The sequence below is a fragment of the Equus caballus genome, chromosome 1 (assembly GCF_041296265.1).
Source record: "Equus caballus isolate H_3958 breed thoroughbred chromosome 1, TB-T2T, whole genome shotgun sequence".
In the NCBI taxonomy this organism is placed as follows: domain Eukaryota; kingdom Metazoa; phylum Chordata; class Mammalia; order Perissodactyla; family Equidae; genus Equus; species Equus caballus.
In genome coordinates, this window is record NC_091684.1 from 52,535,955 (window position 1) to 52,543,918 (window position 7,964).

The following is a 7,964-nucleotide window of genomic DNA, read 5'->3' on the forward strand; positions in this document are numbered from 1 at the left end:
GGGGTAAGAAAGGGGTAAAATGCCACAAAGAATTACTTCCAGTTTTCAGTTGCCTTTTTCTGGATTAAGTGTTTTCTTGGTTACTGTAAACTGTTGAGTGCTTCCAGAGTTGTGATAAAGTTGATGCTGACAGTTTTTGTCAGTTTTTCAGTGTTTTTCTTGAGGGACAGGTCCTTAGATTTCCTTACTTACCCTCTTTCCTAACATTCCTCAAACACTTTCTAAGAAATAGAACAATAATAGGGGCTTGCCATACCAAGTATTAAGAGTTATTATAAAGCCAGAGTAATGAGATAGTGTGGTTTTGTTTTAAGTTTAGTCAAATTGATCAATAGAAAAGAAGAGAAAGCACAGAGGTGGGCTTCAATGATACTTTTTTTTTTTTTTTTTTGCTGAGGAAGATTCACCCTTAGCTAACATTTGTGCCAATCTTCCTTTATTTTTTGTATGTGGATCACCACCACAGCATGGCTGCCAGTAAGCGGTGTAGGTCCACACCTGTAAACCGAACCCGGGCTCCTGAAGCAGAGTGCACTGAACTTAACCACTAGGCCATGGGACCAGCCCCTAATGATATTGTTAATGTTCCATTTTTTAGTTTGATTGATAGGTACCAATTCTTACATAGTCTTTTGAATGTATCAACTATTGCATAATGAAATGTGTTTACATTGTAAGTATTTGGACATTAAGAAATATGCTTCTAGATAACCACTGGATTAAGGATGAAGTCAAAAGAAATTATAAACTATCTAGAAAGTAATACAAGGAGATCACTTCATATCAAAACCTATGAGACACTGCTGCAAAAGCTATACTAGCTTATACCATAAAGAGAGAAAGAGTTAGCCTTAAAGGATTTGATTATTAAAGAAGGAACAACCAAAAAGGGAGTGGATTCTTAGTACATCTGAAGAACATTGAAAAAGATTAACAAAATAAACCAAAAGAACTAGAAAGGAGGAATTTTAAGATAGGAACAAAAACATTAATAAATGTAAAGCTAAAAAATCAAAAGATAAATAATGCTTTCAACATGGAAAAAAGATCAATAAAATTAAACTCCTCTTGAGTCTGATTAAGAAAAAATAGAGTAGATAATATAGACTTTGCTTATTTCTAAGAAGGAAGCAAACAGGATTCTGTGATGAAAAATTGACTCAGGTGAACTAATGAGAAGATAGCATGGTGGGGTGAAAGCTTTCCTAATCTAAGGAGGAGAAGGACCCAGTCTAGCTGTAGGACATTTGGGGGTGGTGATAGGGAGATTTCTAGGATGCTCTTGAGGTCAGAAAGAGTATGGTGTGTTCAAAAAACCAAGTTTCCATGTCTAGGACTCAGCAAACAAGGATTGTATGGGGTAGTAGAATGCTTGAGTGAATGAATGGTGTCACAGTATCTGTCTTTCTTTGCAAATAACCACAAGGTGGCAACAAGAGGAAAATAAAAAATACATCTGATTATCAAAATATATGCTATTAAAATATATGTAGCTACAAACTGGATCATCAAGCCCTGGATAATCTCTGAACACTGTTCCAAAGGGGGAATTTTTTTCTCTCTCTCTCGGAAGTTTTTAACCCAGGGAATTCTACTTTGTTTATTTCATCATGCAACTTAACGCATGTGTTAGTCACTTCCTGTGTGTCCAATCTACTATGTGGGCAAATTGGATCCTTAGCAACCAGGAAGTACATGAATAATCTCTGTGAAGCTCTTACTCACCACGTGTTAGTGATCTGAATGCTAATTAGTATTTGTAAAGTAGGAGGAGAAACAGGAATGAAGTGGTGGTTTATTTTCATTACCTGACAGTAATAAACATATCATAATATTATTGTAAAGAATAATATCCTATTGTCCTTTCATCTTGGCAGTTTAAAGAAAACGATCTTTATCTCACTCTATATGGAAAGATTTGGAATAGATGGGAACAATTAACAAAATATGGTTTTCAAAAGGGATAAAAATAATGAAACCTATACTTCTACGTCTAATATCTTTCCAAATCATCAGACCCACACATACAAGGACTTACTCAATAGAGTCACTGGATATCTACAACTCAAACATGTTCAAAATGTTAGACATCATCTTACCCTCAACTCAACAGTTACACCATGGAACTCTCCATCTTTCCCTCCCCCTTCCTATACCATTCCTCAAAAATTAATTCCAGATGGATTGCCGAAATAAACGTGAAAATAAAAGAATAAAGCTTTTAGAGGAGAACACAGGAAAACATCTTCATGACCTTGGAGTAGGTAGAGATTTCTTAAACAAGACATAAAAGACACTAACATAGAGAAAAAAAATCCCCACATGTATATCCGAGAAAGGATTCATATTTAGAATACATACAAACTTTTACTAATCAATAAGAATAAGATAGACAGCACAAGAGGAAGAAGAACAAAAGATTTGAACAGACACTTCACAAGAGGATATCTAAATATCAAAATAAAAAAGTGTGAAAAGGTGCTTCAACCTCATTAACCAGCAGGGGCTTATAAATTTAACCATAAACCACAGTGAGATTATTACTACCCATGTACCAGAACGGCGAAATGAAAGTCAGAAAATTCCAGGAGTTGGAGAGCATGTGCAGCATTTGGAATTTTTAGTCATTGCTGGTAGGTTTGTAAATTGGTATAATATTTTTGAATACTATTAGGCAGTATCTACCAAAACTAAAAAGGGTACACACAATAGGATTTCATTTACATGAAGCTCACAGAGGCAGGCCTAACCCATGCTGTGAGATGTCAGGATGATGGTTATCCTAGGGGAGGAGGGGACAAGAACTTGAAGGGAGTAAGAAGGAGTGTTCTGGAAAGCAGGGAATTGATCTGTTTCTTAAGCTGGATGCCGGCCACGTGAGTATATCTAGTTGTGAAAATTCACTAGGATTTACACTTATGATACAAAAAATTTTTATATGTATATTCACGTCCAATAAAAATTTAAAAGTAATCTAACAACTCATTTTTAGAGAGGAATCAGACTAGAGGGTAAAGATTGAAGAACACTATTTTTACCTTATAATAATAATATTCCATAGAAGCTATCTTTTTAACTCACCTTATGATCTTAGCCATGAGTCACCTAGTAAGATCCATCTCTCGGCATAACCTAGGAAATTACTCCTGTACTGCTGTGGGTGCTGGAGGTGGGAGGGAATCCTTCCTTCTTCCCAATCAGAAGCATTATTTCTATAGCCTATATATTATTTTCAAGCTCAGTTCTCTCTTGCCTATAGCTATAAGTGCTCTCTTTTTCCTCTCTGCTTCTAAAAACAAATAGAATTTTCTTCTAAAATAGTAGAATAAAATTGCCCATGTATTCTAGGTCCTAGAAAACAGGCCCTATTTTGACAAAACATCAGTTCTACAATTCATTCTTCACATAATTACATAACTCAAACTCATTATCTAACAATCCCCCTATTTTAACTGAATCTTTTTCTGTATATTTCATCCATAGCAACATGCTTTCTAGCTCTTCCACAATCATTTCGCTTAGAGGAGATGTCTCAAAGGTTTCTCTTCACGTTATAAACTACCAAGAAAGGAAAGGCTTCAAGCTTTGTGAACAATAGGCACTGAGAAAATTCTAGAGTAGCAATTATTCATTGCACATTCAACAATCAGTTTTTGAGGGCTCTTAGGTGCCAGGCAATGATCTAGGCACCAGAGATACAGTGCAATAATGGTCAAGCATGTAGGGTCTGAATTTACACAGCCTGGGTTCAAATCCTAGAAAATAATTTAACTACCTCTATAAAATTGATCTGTTTACTTTACCTCTCTCTGACTCAGTTTTCTCAGTTATGGAGTAGAGACACCAGTAATGCCTTTCTCCCAGCTTTGTTAGGAAGGTTAAATGGAATATTATGTGGAAATCACTTAGAACCATCCTTGGCACATATGGTAAGCATTCAGTACATGTCAGCTGTTATTACCAGAAGAGATGACACCTAATGATTTTTGCCAAATCACCTGTTGACAAAGTTCACCACCACCATGACTACCTGCCATGTCCTCTCCTCTAGCCATCCCATCCATGCTGGCAAGGAAGTGACAAATGTTTGAACTGAACTAGCAGCTAGGCTTGTGGTACTGAAGTCCTTAGTCCATTCCAGCTCCTGCATTTTACAAATGCAGACACTGAAGCCAAGAGACACTGCCCAGCTTGAATCAAATCTGACACAGCTAATTCAGAGTTGAAGCTGGTATTAGACCTTGGGTCTCCACATTCTTAGTCCACGCACTGGGCTGGAAAAGCCTGCAAACTGAAAGATTTGCCTGTGCTCTTGTCTGCCTCACATTTGACTTCACCAACGGGAGCAAGTCAGTCACATTCCTCCAGTTGGAGGGGGAGGCACCTTGCTGTAAATTGTCTATTTTTAGCCTCTCTATATGGCCTGCTCTCTGCAGACTCACTCTAGCTAACAGACTGCTGTGGGATTTAAGACACTCTCCATGGTGTTGCCTGTTGGTTGCCATGGCAACAAAATTTAAGATAAAGAGTTTTCTAGTAGATTATTCTGGTGGAGGCTTTAGAGCCAGATTACAGCTCTAACTCTGAAGTTTAAATGATGCAAGTGATTAGTACTGGTACATAGTAGGCACATCATAATACTTGTTGAAAAACAGAATACGTGAATGCAGTTAGTTGCCTTAGAGAGATGATGTAGTACCCAACTGATCTGCTACTTAAAGTCAATACTTAAAGTCAGTCTGGAGCAAGTTTACTCATATCCTCCTTGGATTTTCACATTACCTGACACTCTCTGTGTGAGATGATTTGTCTGATTCCAAAGGACTGCCTCTGATCTCCAGGCCACTTACTAACTCTGCAACCCAGGGCTCCGACCGCACACAGATGGTTGTTGCAGACTTGGAAAAGGCAGCAGGAATCCGGATCCTGGAGTTCCCCTTGCAGGCCTTTTATCTGGGGAGCTTATTCACATCTGAGAGGGATGGTGTTCAGCCCTTCTAAGGTCACTTTTGGAAAATGTAATCACCATATTTAATAAATGCATGTTTTTATTTAAACTGCCTCTCTGGTTTGAAAGGCAGTCCTTCTAGCCACGATGAGTGAACGTTATTAGATAAGCAGAGGGGCAACAGAGCGCATAAATCTCCGTTAGTTCCCGGGGCTTTCAGCAAGGGTTCTCCCTCACCCCTGCCTGACGGGCTCTTGCCCTTCTCAATAAAATCTACTTTCTCTCTTAACCATTTGTCCTTCCTCCCTCCCTCCTTCCTCTCCTTTTCCTCCCTCTCTGCCTATTCTCCATTCTGCCTATCCTCTTTCTCTCTCTCTCCCTCCTTCCTTCCACAGTGGCCTTGGAAAGAGCACAGGCTTTGGAGTCAAAATTAGATTCAAATCCTCACTATCTCTGATGTTTGTTAGTGGTGTGACCTTCAGCAACTTTCATTACATCTTGAGAAGCACTTCCTCTTGTGCACAAGGGGCTACTCGGATGGTTTCTGTAACAATGGAGTGTTTCTCAAACTTTAGTGCGCATGAGAGTCACCTGAGGAGATAGGTGAAAATGCAGATTCTCAAGAACCACACCCACAGATTCCAATCCATTAGGTGAAAATCCCAGGCATCTGCATTTTAACAAGCTTTCCAGACTTCGAGGGTCCTCCTTTGAGAAACACTAGATACGCTCATAAACACTTAGTGGAAGGAGACATGTAAATATTCTAGCTATGGTTATTATTCATTCAGTAAATGTTTATTGAACATCTACTATGTTCATGATACCAGGCCCCGTAGATATGTCCCAACTTAATTTCTTTTACTATGAATTTAATTGTCCTGTATGTATGCCTTGTCCCATCCCACTAGTTGTAAAGTCCTGGAGGGCAGAATAAAGCAGCATAATGTGGTACAGAAGAACAGAAATGTTAGAAGACATGAATTCTAATCCTTATTCTATTATTTACTAGCTATATGACTTTAGGGAAGTCATTTTATCTCTCAGAACTTTATTTTCTTCATCAAAAATGGGAAAGGTGAGTATAGTGGCTAAAAGTCTAGAGTTTGGAGTCCTGGCTCTAATACTTTCCAGGTGTGTAATCACGAGATTGTTAACTTCCTTGAGCCTCAGCTTCCTCTTATGTAGAAAGGGGATTCATTTGTTCAACATTCATTCCTTCCACAAATATTTATTGAGCATTTTCTATGTACCAACACTGTGCTAGGTACTGAGAATACACTAAGGAGTAAGACGGACAGGGTCCCTGACTCATGTAGCTTTCAATTAAATAGTGGACACAAATATTAAATAGGTAACTACACAAATAACCAATTTCATTGTGATAAATTTTACTAGTGGGAGCTAACCTAGCCTGGGAGTATCAGAGAAGACCTCCCGAGAGGGGGGATACTTAAGCTGAGCACTGAAGAATGAGTAGACATTACCCAGAACAGAAGGACCTGAGGTGGGAAGAAGCTGGACTCTGAAGAAGGAAAGGGATGCCAGTGTGGCTGAAACTGAGTGCACAAGGTCCCCCCTACCTCACAAGTGTTGAAAGGATTAAATGAGATAATATAGTGCTTACCACAGTGCCTGGCACAGAGAACCATAATGATCATGGGGATAACACACCTTCTGGTTTGCTGTAGACTGTGTATGAAGTTCTGTGTAAACCAGAGGCTCTCAAACTAGCGTCCATCAGAATCAGCTGGAGGGCTTCTTAAACCACCGATTGCTGGGGCCCACCTCCAGAGTTTCCAACTCAGTAGGTCTGGCATGGGGCAGATAATCTGCAATTCTAACAAGCTGCTGCTGGTTGGGTGGAGGGGTATACTTTGAGAACAACTGGTGCAAACTGTCAATCAAAGTTGAATCTCCCACTGATACCCAGTTCTAGACCCTGCACAGAGCAACCTTCCCATAATTATTTAATAATATTCTTGATACTTTTAGAGCAAGAAAAGGCCCTTCATAAATCCCCATCTTTCATTTTTACAGAGGAGGAATTCAAGGACCAGAGAAAGTGAGGAAGCTGCTTAAGAAATGGGAGGAAACTGAACTCAAGAGCTTTTCCTCTTAAGAGTGTACTTTTTGTACATTCTGAACTACAGCAGGTACAAGGCAGCCCCTGAGAGAGGCTTACCCCATATGCTCCTCACACTGGCTAGATAACCAAGATGACCTAGGCCTCCCTTACATACCTCTTTCATACTTAAAATTTTCTTACTAAATGAATTGTTTGGAATAAACATATTTTTGAGAGAATCACAAGATAAATTCAATGAAATATAATCTTTTCAAAGAGAATACATCCCAGCACAATTGCCTATCATGTTTTATGTGGCAATGAGTACATATTAGCTCCCCTTCTCTTTTGTTTTTTTATAGGTGTGTAGGCCCCTCTCTTGTGGTAATGTTATAGGCTTTTAATTGATACTGGCCCTGATATCAGTTCCCCTACATTAAACCCAGCACATATGGGGTTAAAACCAAAAGCACTCATCCGCTTCCCCTCCTTACTCCCTGGCTTCCTGGCACCAGAATCTACCATCAACCACCAGGAGACCAAGGGCATCCACCTATGGATTCCCTTATCTCTCCATCCTCCTCTCTGCAAGCAGCCTCACAAGGCCAAACATGCTGGTGGAAAAGCACCAACCAGCAAGGCCACAGGCTCCCCCTCCCTAAAAGCAGCCTCATCATCACAACCTTTAAAACCCCTTACCCACTTCTTGATGGCAAGCCAGCAGTTCATTCCCTTTGCCTGGCGATGAGAATAAAGCTTTCTTTCCTTTTCACCCAAAACTCTGTTCTCGTTATTTGGATTGGCACCAAGTTCAGAGATGGAACTTTCAGTAATGGTAATAATATTAGTAAATGAAATAAAAACGACAGCCGATATTATCAGTGTATGTCTGGGTCAGAGTGCATGCTTTATCCTCATCCTCTCATCTGATCCTCCCCACCATATTAA